Genomic DNA, 13,845 nt, shown 5'->3' on the forward strand with positions numbered 1-13,845 from the left:
TGTTGGTATGCTTCATGGTGTACCACTGGTCTCTTAGGCTCTGGTAGTTTTGCTTTATTTTTTATTCTTTCTGTTCTTCAGATAGGATAATCTCAACCTGTCTTCCAGTTCATTGGTCCTTTTGTCTGAAGCTCAAGTATCTTTTGAGCTTCTATGGTAAATTTTAAATTATGTTTATCGTACTTTCTGCCTCCAGAATTTCTGTTTTGTTTTTGTATATAATTCCTTTTTCCTTAATTGATACTCTTTATTTCATGAGACATTGTTTTTATACTTTAATTCTTTATGCATTTTTTCCTTTAGTGTTTTGAGTATATTTATAATAGCTAATTTAACATCTTTGTCAATCAAGTCTACATGGGGCTTCTTCGGGGACAGTTTCTATTTAGTGATCTTTTTCCTGCATATGGGCTACTCTTTACTGTTTCTTTGTGCATCTCATAGTTTTGTTACTGTTGTTGAAAACTGGATATTTGAAATAATAAAACTCCAGGGCCTTTTCATTGTTACTATTTGTTATTGTTTTTGTTTAGTAATTTTTCTCCACTAATTTTCTAAAGCCTTTGTTGTCATTCATATACACTCTAGTTTCTGCTATGTTGACTTTGAATATTTTTTTTATTTCTGACTTTGGATATTTCCTAATGGTTGGATAGGGGCTTCCTTAAATAAATTGATCTGATGTCTCCCACCCTTTGTTGATGGACTCTGTGTGTGTGCTGCTCCATGATTCAGTGGTTTGAGGGTTTACAACTCTGCCTCAGCCTGAAATTCCTGCGTGTATAGAGTCTCAGTATCAGCCAGTGGTCAGACACTGACATTTTTCAGAATTTTCTTGAGCATGTGCATTGCCTTATTCATGTGCATGGCCTTCTATTTTCCCACAAGAATGTTGAGAGTTTTCAAAACTTGGACATCTAATTTCCCAGATATTCCTTTCAAGTTTTTTTTTGGCCAGATTCTTGTTTACCTCAGCTGGTATTGTTGCCTCAGACAGCTGTGATGTTAAACAATTTCCACTGATTGTTTTCTACAAATGCCCTGGAGTCAAGGCTTTCCTTGTTAAGTTTTCCCTGAGACAGGTCAAATGAAGACAAACTCTGTGAATGGGGCTTCTCCATGGAGTTTCCAGAAAGGTCAAATTGTGACAATTCCCTGGAGATGGAATTTCTTTTGTAGGGGGAGCTCAAATCTATCCTGCTTCCTGTAATTGCTACCAGAATGCTGTTTTTCACAGCTACTATGTTTTAAAACTGCTGCTTTTTGAGATTCTATATAGCTGGGGAAAAGGGATAAGAATAGTGTGATTTAAATAATTAAAAAATGTTCTTACTGAGATTCTTAAGTAAGCACTCCTGGGATTGTTGCAAGCCTTTGGCCAATTTCCATATTTCAGAAAATGTTGATTTTGATAATTCGTTTTTGCCAATATTCTCATTGCTTTTATAGATCAACTGATTATTGGAAAACCTTACCCTATCATTTATTCTGTAAGTGCTTCTTTGAACATAGATTTTTAAAAACCTACTATGTACCAAGTGCTACGCTAGGTACTGGGCATAGAGCAATGAACAAGACTAAGTCCCTATCTTTACCTGCAAGTGTTTATTAAATTGAATCAGATTACCGTGTGCTATGGTAACTGATAATTAAATTTATGTATTTCTCTTGATCATGCAGGAGAATGAGACACAGTCTGAAGAAAACAAATACAACACCAGTTTAGTTGCATCTTGCTTTTTCTAGACTTGCTCCCTTCCAAAGACACATGAATTTTACCCCTCATGGAACCAATGAAACTTTGCAATATTCATTTAATGCCTACTTAAGGTCGGAAGTATATCTTCTTCATTTATTACTTATCTCTGGTGTCTAGCACAGCAGTCTAGCACATAGGAGGAAATAAAGTTCATTGAATGAATCCAAAAACGATGTATGTTCAATGGAAAAAGAAGGGGAAGAAAAGAGCTATGAAACTGATCATTTGATTTTTTAGTAAATTAGTACAAAGATGTTGAGAGAACAATGTGCTTAATATGGTCTATCTCCACATAATAAATCTTGAAATGCATACTATCATGTGAGCAAAGGCCCAACTTTTTTTTCCTTTTAGACCTCTTGAGTGGTACCAGGTGCAACACAACTGAGGGAATACCATGCTGTCTGTTCCTGGTCATAGCTTGAATGGAAAGTTAAATTTAGACTATAATTAGAAAATTCCCCTTTGCCATAAATGAGGAAACCACTGAACACCACCAAAAATAGGTCTGTTTCCTTTTATGTCACAGATTAGAAATGCATTCTATCATGTCATTTTCCTAAATATGTTAAATGAGTCATCTAACTCGTCTCAGTTTATTTAGCTCAATGAGCAGTCTCATATCGCTTTTCATTTGCATACACTTTTCAGGGGAATGGGAAATACACTTTTAAAATGCCAGGTTTAATAAAATTTCATACTGGTTATGCATGTAATTATCAGTTTGGTAGCTGTTTCTCAATTGGTTGGGACCAAATGGGCAAAGCTCACAGAGTAATACCTTATTATACTATCATTACTAGGTTATTTTCTTCCACTTCTGAGTGATCATAAACATGTCAATTTTCCTTTCCTTCTTTGTACTTTGTCTTTTTAAGATAGCATATGCTTATAACTGCTATCCTAAAAGATCCATTTTCCTCCTGGGACTCTTGCATCTATTGTCCATAAAGGTAATGCTAAGTAAGGAATACACTCATGACATTCAAGGAGGAGGCATACATTTGGGTCATACATTTCCACCGAGGACAAATTCAAGTGCATTCTCGATTTAAATACCATTTCCCTTTGATTTCCTTTGAATCAACACTGATTAAGATGTTTTGTCAGCTAAAATTAGTCATACTTTATTGGGGCACAATTCCAAATACGTTCAAATGTTTGATTTTCACTCTACTATGTGTAAAGCATGATACTGTACACTGGGTCAAAAAGAAGGACAGGAAAAGATGAAAAAGACAGGTTTTACCTTATGGTGCTTAGGCCAGAATTAAGTTAATGACTGAAAAGACTACAATTGGAAATTGGGAAATTATGGTCTTAAATTATGCAATTAAATTGATATGGTGAACAAATCATATGCGGTTATTTAATTGTCCTGGGTTTCAGTGGCTTATGTGTAAAATTTCAGGATTTCATGGAGGGATAAGTAAAGACCATTTTTGTTTGACTGTCTGCAAGCCTATTTTATTTTTATTTGGAGCCTTGGTTTAGAGATTTTAGATTTTTACATAAACGATATAATAAATCTGGTTGCATTTTATTTTATTATATTTTGCCCATACTCATACCCTGCATGAGTATTGATAAAACTCACAGTGAGAATGATAAGCAAAAATCATAAAGTTGAGGAATAAAAAAACAAAACAAAATAACCAAGTTGTAGAAATACGATCCTATGAGAGTAACACTGAAAATGATGCAGTCACTATGGAAAGCCTGTGGAAGTTCCTCAAAATACTGAAAATAGCACTACTATATGATCCATCAATCCCAATTCTGGTTATATATTTTAAAAATTGAGGGCCGGGCACAGTGGCTCACACCTGTAATCCCAGCACTTTGGGAGGCCAAGGCAGGTGGATCAGCTAGGGTCAGGAGTTCGAGACCAGCCTGGCCAATGTGGTGAAACCCTGTCTCTACTAAAAATACAAAAATTAGCTAGGCTGGTGGCATGTGCCTGTAATCCCAGCTACTCAGGAGGCTGAGGCAAGAGAATCACTTGAACCCGGGAGATGGAGGTTGCAGTGAGCCAAGATTGTGCCATTGCACTCCAGCCTGGGTGACAAGAGTGAAACTCGGTCTCAAAAGAAAAAAAAAATTGAAATCAGGATTTGGAAGATATATCGTCACTCCTATGTTTATAGCCCTATGCTTCCTGATAGTCAAGATATGGAAGCAACTCCAATGTCTACTGACAGTTGAATAGATAAAGAAAATGTGGCATATAAATAAAATAGAATATTATTGAGTCTTTTAAATAAAGAGAGAAATCCTACTATTTGTGCCAACAGGAATGAACCTGAAGGACAGTATGTTAGTTGAAATAAACCAGTCACAGAAGGACAAATACTGCATGATTCTGATACAAGATATTTTCTTGACCCCTTCATGGGACTAGTGACAAAGGAGCCTCAATTAGTCAGGCCACCCACTCAATCCCTCATGGGAGGGAGTATGCGAGTGAAGGAGTACAAGACTTGGAGCAGATGAGTGCAGGAACTGGCTGCTTTGGTGCTGGCAGAAGCAAACTCTCTGCGGGCCCCTCAGCAGTGTCCTAGTGAAGGTGCCTGCGACCCCAAGGCCCCAGAGGGCATGTTACAATGTTCTCTTACCTCTGCCACCTGCAGACAGCAGTGTGTTATCAGCTCAGTGGATCCTTTGCCTCATAACATGGGGTGGGCTGCCTTCTGCCAGTGAGGGCAAAGGGCCAGTGTGACAGCCTTTTCTGAGTACCCGCACTTGGTGTATCCCAAATTCTTGTCTGGTGCCCAAGAGGAATGAGGTCATGAAGATGAATTGAAGGATGGAGAATGTGGACAATTTTATTGAGTGATGAAAGCAGCTCTCAGCAGAGAGGAGAGCTGGAAAGGGGTTGGGCAGGGAAGGTTGCTCTCCTCTAAAGTCAGACTGCCTCTCTTCCTCCATCTTCTGAAGTCAAGCCACTTCTTTCCAATGTCCAGCAACATCTTCCCAACATCCAACTGCTTCTCTCATGGTCCAGCTGCTTTTATCCTCTGCTGGCTGAGTCTGGGGTCTTTATAGGCACAGGATGGGGAGCAGGCCATAGGTAGTTTTGGAAGAGGCAATGTTCAATTCGTGAAAAGACATTATTCAGAAAGAACCAATCGGGAGAGATTGGGTACACAGAGATGGAAGCTCTCACTTTGGGCCACGGGTTTCAGGCCTTTTGGCTCGAAGGTGGGGTTTTGCCAGGGACTTGCCTGTCTGCCTAGAGTTTCTCTGCCTCCTGTCGCTATCAATTTCACTTATATGAGATTTAAATATTCAAACTCATAGAAGCAGAAAATAGATTGGTGGTTTCTGGGAGCTGAGGGAAAGAGGAAATGGGGAATTGTTACTTAATGGTTACAAAGTGTCAGTTATGCAAGATGAATAAGCTCTAGTCATCTGCTGTGCAACATAGCGTCTAGAGTTAATGATGAAGTATTACACACTTAAACATTTGTTGAGAAGTTAGATCTCACATTAAGTGTTTTCATTGCACAAGCACAAACACAAAGGGCCACAAGAAAATATTTGATGAATATGTTTATTACCTTGATTGTGGTGATGGTACCATGAGTATATGCATATGCCCCAACTCATCAAATTGTATACATTAAACATGTACAGTTTATAAATATACAATTATGCTTTAATAAAACTGATAAAATTGATTAGACAAATTTTTAAAAGTATACAAAACATGAATAACAACATAATATTTAGATATGTGCCTATTGGTGGTATGAAAAGGGAGGAAATGATGAATAAAAATATGAGGATATTTTTAGACAAATTGGTACATATTTAGATTTTATTTTATTCATTATTATAAACAATATTGGAATGAACATTTTTATTTATGTCTCTTTGTGCACATGGATGCAAATTTCTCTAGGGCAGGATTTCTCAACCTCAGCACTAGTCATATTTTGTGGAGAATAATTCTTTGTTTTTGGAGTTACAGGCGGGGTGGGAACTTTCCTGTGTATTGTAGGATATTCAGTAGAATCTCTAACCTGTAACCATTAGAAGTGACTAACAGCCAACATTTTGTGACAAAAAAAAATGTCTCCAGATATTGCTGAATGTTCTGTTGGGAACATTAGCCCTCATTTAAAACCACTACTCTAAAGGATAGACATTACCTCTGGGTTACTTGTGAGGGAAGGAAGCGTGAGAAAGAATAATTAATATTAGAAAGGGACATGTGAGTTTCAAAAGTATTATAATTTCCTATTTTTTAAACCAGGTTGTAAATACATAGTGCTAATCTATTTATTATAATTGACTTCTTATAGCTGCACTTTATGTATTACTTTGTATGTTAGGAATATTTCATTATAAAGATCTAGAAATGCAACATCTGCTGGTGGCAATGGAAAGTGCCACAACTGTTTTGTACAGCAATTTGGCAATATTTAGTAAAGCTGAGGACATGCGAGTCTGTGAAACAGCACTTAAATGCCTATACTTCAGAGTAGTGGTTTTAAATGAGGGCTAATGTCCTGAGGAGAATATTTGGCAGTGTCTGGAGACTTTTTTTTTAAATTTTGGTCACAAAATATTGGCTGATATTAGCTTCTAATGGATATAGCCTAGGGATTCTACTGAACATTATACAATACACAGGGCAGTTCCCACCCCACTTCTAACTTGAACAACAAATAATTAATCTCCCCAAAATTCCATTAGTGCTTAGGCTGAGAAATGCCCTGGAGAAACTCACGTCCATGTGCAAAAGGGGGAGGCACAAATAAAAATGTTCATTGTGATATTGTTTATAATAATGAATAAAATAAAATAATCTAAATGTCTATCAATTTGGGAATACCTAACTAAATTTTGGTTAATATGATCAGTGAAACTATAGAATAATGAAAATGATTAAACTAGAGCTAATGTATCAATTTGAACACTTCTTGTTTTGTTGTTGAATAAAAACGTATAGCAGAATATATGAGATATACTTTCTATAAAGTTTAAAAACATGCAACACAAATGTAGATATAATATAAAACATACATGAGAATAATAAATACTGAATTAGATTAATGGTCAATTCTTGGAGGAGGAATGAAGAGAGCCAGAGAAAAAGAGAAGGGAAGTGGATTTGGGAACATTATATAGTCTACTTGTAAAAATAATTCTTGAAAAGTTTATGTGAAAACTATAAAATATTATATTTGAGGAATCTACTTTCTAGTGGAAGTTCACTGTATTGTCTTCAGAAAGATTTATAATCTAAGTAATGTGCATTACTGAATAGTTTCTTGTAAGGGAAATTACCACATTTTAAAGGATACTAACTTTTAATAACATTTTCTTCCAACTTACATCAAGATACATGAAATCTGCTTCTGGAAAATACTCAATTTTATTCAATTTCTTCAAAAGAAAACTACAAATTGGCTCAAGAAATTGAGATTTATGGCTGTTTACTGATCTAAATGATTTTGATTCTACTGTCTGCTGGGTGGAAAATGTCATCTCCCTTTAACAAATCAGTTTCCATGATTTCTTTACTATCTGTCCAATTTTCTTTTTTCCTGACCATTTAAGCCATTCTTTGCTATTTTAGGCTTCAGTTGAAGAAGGAGTGTTTCAGAAAAGAAATGTACATAACCAAACCATGTCAATTCACATCTTGCAGTTTTCAAGTTCCTGGATGAGAACTGTCAAGATTGCAAAGCTTTTCCTTCTCCCAGTTGTTAATATTATTCATTTTAATTCAAGTCCAAACAAAATCCCAAATGATTGTTTTTGGAACTTTATGAGATTAATTTCTTTGTGTGATGACACAATATAAACGTCTTTAGATTTTGATGTGGAATAAGGCACAGATTATATATGTTAAAAATTACTGACAAGGATTTTTCTTGAAAACTATTTGGAAGAAACTGCTTTCCAAATATATTCTGGTCACATTTCATACTAATATCAAGTGTCTTTTAAGAAGAGCAAAATCCTCTGTGATCCTTTATCAGAGCATCCTGACCTGAGGAAGCCATGTTCTCTTCAAAGTCCCTCCTCCATGAGGGCTCTGGCCAGAGGGACCTGCCTGGGCTACCAAGTAGGAGATGGAACCCTGAAGTATTACTGGTTCAGGCTTTAGAGGACTTTACCCCAGCCAGGAGCTCTGCTCACTCAACACTGATCTGCCTTTAGGACCAGAACACTCCAAATGTCAGCATTTGAAGTGTTTATATATATATATATATATATATATATAACTTCTATCCTGCCCACCTTTTATTATGTTGGCACCTGTAAAAAATGTATTAATAAATCTAAGAGATATGTGTGGTCAATACCTAATTTGATAGTATTTTAAATATATGTATCTTTTTTTGGTTAATGTATGATGATGGTACACTCTCTTGTTTAACAGGCAATTAATATTTTGGGTTAACATTAAGTTTGAGGCTAAAGAAATTCTTAGAGTCAGATATAGATGAGCTTTTAAAGTCAAGTGTACCTCTCATTAGTTTTGATGCAATTTGACAGATTGTTGGGCAATATCTGTATGTAGCACTACCAAATTTTAAATAGGAATGTAACCTATATTTAAAATATTCTCATTTAAAGAACTATCAAGAGTTTTTGTTAAACTTAATGGAATGACCAGTAAAGGAATAAATAAGCAAAAACTCATAAGGGTAAGTGTTGGGATTCGATCAGGCTGGTGGGAAAAATATTAGTTATGATAGCCACAAAACCCTTTTGGAAGGCTTGAGGGTTTTCACATGACTTCGGTAACATGGGGCGGAAGGCGGCCTGGTCCTATTACCTTTAGTTAAATAGATCAGAGTAGTAAACAAGGGGATGTGGGGAAGTTATCTAGTTAGCTTGTTTACTCATGTGGTCTTAAGAGGAGCCTCTGATGTGTGCTTTTTGCTGGGGAATTCCACAATGTCAATTACCCTCTAATGGTGTTGACTCAAGCTTTTGTTAACTGATCTTAATGAATAAATGCGAGTCTCCCTAGCTGATCAAGACTGGCCGCAGTGACAAACCTCTCTTGGTGTGTAGGCAGTCAGACACTCAGCAGGACTGGCAAAACAGAATGTCTGTGTGTCAGCGTACGTTTATTCATCCGTCCTTTGGGTCAGGGTCTGCGGGCAGACCCTCGCAGCTAATGCCCTCTTGTGAGGAGCAATACCTCAAGTAAGAGTGACTTATATGAAGAATTTGCATATTTATTCTTTTGGTGTTTATGAATGTGGAAAAGGATGTCAATTAGAAATTCTAGAGTAGCTAAGTCATGTCCCTTAAGAGTGTGTTAGAGAAATAGGCTTAGAAGCTGGGGGCACAAAATACCAGTGAAAGTAAAGGTACAAGGTATCTTGAAAACAGAAAAACTGGCAGAAAGTCTGTATAAGGAGACATCAATTTTCTCTCTAACCACCTGTGTTCAGGTAATTACACTTTCACACTCTAAAAGTAGAAAGTATACTTTCTTGAGAGACTCCTGCCAAAAGGACTCTGACTCCTGGAAAAATACGCAGAGATCAGAGATGCCATATTGCACATTAACTGCACATACAAAGCAGAGAGTAGCACATTTGCCTTTTTTCACTCTGTTCCCAGTGTTTTGGCAGCCCAGTTCATAGCAACTGAGGAGGACATTGCAGATATTATCTCAGCATAAATGAACTGTTTAAAGAGAAAGAATGGCCCCAACACAGTGAGCTCCTTTCCTGCTCCCTCTATACTGATGCCCATTCTTCAAGTCATAATAAACCATTAGAGGCTCACAATTGACCTCATCCTTAACAATATTAATGAATAGCCAAGGATCTCCAAAAAATTAGAGAAAGCTTCAAAGAAAGATTATTAGTATAGAACTAATATTCTTAAAATATATAAAATGAAATATATATGTAAAATATCCCTGGAGAATAAACAAGGCAGATGCAGAAGACAACAGAAAAAAAAATTAACCAAATAATATTATCTGAATGGTAATCTTATAAAGTTAAAATATTACAGCATATAAGGTTGGAATATAAGGTTAATGAAATCTCCCATAAAATAAAAGGGCAGAGAGATATAAAGTATTGCAAAAAATGATAATTAAAAATTAGCCCCCGAAATCCAATATTTATATAATGGATATTTCAAAGAAAGATAATGGAGATGAAGAAAAATTAACAAAGATGTAACATAAAAATATTACCCAGAACTAAGCACATAATGTAGTAGCAAAAAGTGCGTAATTGTTTAGCACAGTGGACAGAGATGATTTTCACCAAGAGTCATTAGCATAAAATTTCAAAACATTGGCTATGAGGAAAGAATTCCAATTTGTTTCATATGGACAAAAGAAAACAGACTCCATAGGAAAGAAAAGATAAATTAAAATGGCATCAGTTTTACCAATAGCAATACAAAAAGTTCAAAGATAATGACTCAATGTTTTCATAGTTATAACAAAAAGTAATTTCCAATTTAGAATGCTTTAATAACCTATCAGTTAAGTGCAAGTTTAGAACAAATGTGTTTTCAGACCCATAAAGTTTTTAAAATTTACCTTCCATAGACTTTTTATTTTAGAAAACTACTGGATGAGATGTTCCACTAAAACAATAAAGAAAATCAAAAAATGAGACAACATGGGATTTAAGAAAAACATGAGGCCGATTGTGGTGGCTTATGCCTCTAATCCCAGCACTTTTGGAGGCCAAGGTGGGCGGATCACCAGGTTAGCAGTTTGAGACAAGCCTGACCAACATGTTGAAACCCCATCTCTACTAAATATACAAACATTAGCTGCATGTGGTTGCATGCACCTGTAATCCCAGCTACTCAGGAGGCTGAGGCAGGAGAATTGCTTGAACCAGGGAGGCGGCGGAAGTTGCAGTGAGCCATGATGGCACCATTGCTCTCCAGCCTGGGTGACAAAGACTCCGTATCAAAAAAAAAAAAAAAAAAAAAAGGGAAAAACACAAAGAAAATTCCCAAGGTGCTGGCAAAGATAAGTTCCAGGAATCCAGCTGTACATTGATATGACAGATTAGAGAGCACCTAATCCAGTTGGAAGATGGAGAACAGCGAATTCCAGGAGGGTCAGCTTGGTCAAAACATGTAGCTCACTTGAAGTTTTGCTTTTCATGAATTCATACAAGATTATCACTCCTGCCAGAAAACTTGGTGAACAATTAGCCCTAAGAATATAGGAGATTAAGCAAATGTCAGGAAAATGAAAACAAATATAATTTCAATTGACACAGAATATCCATGGAATGCCTTAATTCTGATGGTCTCTTTAAGCCTAAAGCCTAAGTGACATCTTTGATACTTATGTTTTGATCTGCTTTAACACCTACCCCTGAGACTCTAAAAGCCACACAATTAGCATGCAGATTTTTCATCTTATAGGGATTTTCCGTTTTTACGGTGTCATTGAACATTTCTGAAGTTCATGATAAGAAGAAAAACTTAATTTTCATTTGTTTTTGATCCACCATCTTTTTTTTCTTCTCCAATAAGTGTACTCTCTGCTCATTAAGTTCAACAAATACTCATCTACCCTTTATTTTCCATCGTATCTTAATAGTACTACAAGTTACTGTTTCAATCCCATATGTTTTATATTTTCACAGCTTTTACTCCATTCAGAAAGCTCTTTAAAAGGCATAGCAGTCTTACATGAAATCTCTTAATCAGTCTTTCTTGCCAGCTCAGCTTTTCATACAGACTGTAAATATTTAGTTTATTTAAATTCCATCTTAGATTCTCTTCTCTCCATGTTCATGGGATTCTTGCCATCTACATGCCAAGGAGCTCTAGTTGATCTCTCTAGCCCCAATTTATCTGTAAGCTCCAGATTTTTATATACTGCCTTTGGATGTCTCAAAGGAACTTCAATATGATTATGATGAAAATCGAGTTTACTGGCTTACTCAGAAAACTATATTCTCCTCTGATGTTCTTTATTTCAGCAAATGACACCACATCCATCCACTTGTACAGGACAAAACCTATATATTTTCTCGAAAACCTCCATCGTCTTCACTCATCATTCGTTAAATACTGTTCGTATTGCTTCTTGAATATTTCCTAAAATGGTCTACTTCTCTAGAGGGAACTAGAGTTTGCCATGTCATCAAAGTTGAAGCTTCTTCTGGATTAATACAGTAGCCTTTTCATTAACCTTCCTATTTTGACTCTGGCCGAATTTGCAACCATTCTTCATAGGAGAACCAGGAGAGTATGAGTGTAGATGGGTACTCATGCCATGTCATGATTAAAACATTTTAATCATTTTCCAGTAACTATAGGATAAAAAAATTTATTATGGCCTATAAGGCCTTCCATGATTTGCTTTCTGACTATATATTTTTATTCTCATATTTCATAATTCTCTCTTGAGTGCACTATTCTCCAGTCATTGACATCTTTTTCCATTGCCTCAAATGCACCACACTTTCCCCATCTGGGTCCTCTTCCATCAATTTTTAACCACTTGTAGTACTCTTCCTCCAACCTACATAGCTACTAAGCATCTTTCAGAGCTTGCTCTGATTACACTATATCAGGGAGGCTTTTCCTGCTCTCCGTGATTGCATAATAATCTTGTCTTAGTCAGTTTGGGCTGCTGAAACAGAATATCATAGACTGGGTAGCTTAATCAACAGAAAGTTATTTCTCACAGTTCTGGAGCCAGGGAAGCCCAAGATCACAGTGCTTGCAGATCCTGTGTCTGGTGAGGGCCTGCTTTTTGGTTTGCAGATGAACATCTTCTCCTTGTATCCTCAGATGGCCGAGAAAAGAAAGGAAGCCAGGTCCTTTTTATAAGGGTGCTACTCATCATGTTTATTCTTATAAGAGCACTGATTCTATCATGAAGGCTCCACCTTCAAGACCTAACTACCTCCCAAAGGTCTCACCTCCCAACACCTTCACGTTGAGGGTGAAGATTTCAACATGTAAATTTTGGGGGACCACAAACATTCAGTCTATAATAGATTTCTTATAAAATGCCTTCAAAATACTCTATAATTTTTCTTTATAGAAATAAATACATGTTATAGTTGTATTTTTATGTGTGAAATTCTTTTTGTTCATACCAATTTGCATACTTCAACTGTAAAGTCCAAAGCATCTCACCATCTTATCTACAGAATCTAATGTAGTTCTTGGCCTAGCAAATCAGACCAATCTAAGGAATTCCCCTTATCAAAGCTACTTAGATATTTCATATATGCACCAAAATTTAATACTGGAATTTGACATATAGTCATATCTAAAATAGTCATATACTACTACTCAATATAGGTAATATTAAATTAAAAATGCAGAAAATCTTTTTAATTAGCAATGAAGTTCAGAAAGTCATACTATATAATATGCTTTGTTGTTGTATTGGGTGTCCAATTTAGTAATTTTCCTGTATGTTCCCTTAAAGAGAAGACCAAAGCTAAGCCCATCAGCATAAATACCATTACTTCAGCTGGCATCTTTTAACACATCATGAGTGGGACTTTAACTGATCTATATGACTTTGTGTTCCACTGTCATAATACACTAAAATGAGTTTCTTATTAAAGGCATTATTACTTATAAAAATGAACTTCTTATGAAATAAGACAAGACAGTGTTTACCTCACAATTACAGGAGAAAACCAGAGAACAGGATAAAATTCTATAATGCGGTAATTAAAACACTTTCTTGTTTATTTTGTTAAAAGACACATACGCAGAAAAGCTTAAAGGAGAAAACTGCTTTCTTTTAAAATCTGTTCCTCCATCTCACCCACTCACCCTATTTCCACTTCAGGGATATATCTTGTGTACCCAGGCCAGTTTAAATTAAACACATCAATCATCCTAAGGCTCAAGAATTACCTAATGTTGTGATGAATGACTTCTGTGACTTAGCCTCTTAGGGTTTGCTCTTTTGAGATTTGCTTCACATGTGCATTTATTTTCTGGGCCTGAGGCAGTCTGATGCAAAGGTGGAATAGGCAGTTGCCTATGTTTTGCTCAGAATATTTCCAAAGTGGTGTGCCATAGTGCTTGGTATTTCCACAGTCAGAATTATGTCTTTGAGCTAAGACAGTATCAACAGAAGGTCG

This window comes from Symphalangus syndactylus, chromosome 11, assembly GCF_028878055.3.
Source record: "Symphalangus syndactylus isolate Jambi chromosome 11, NHGRI_mSymSyn1-v2.1_pri, whole genome shotgun sequence".
In the NCBI taxonomy this organism is placed as follows: Eukaryota; Metazoa; Chordata; class Mammalia; order Primates; family Hylobatidae; genus Symphalangus; species Symphalangus syndactylus.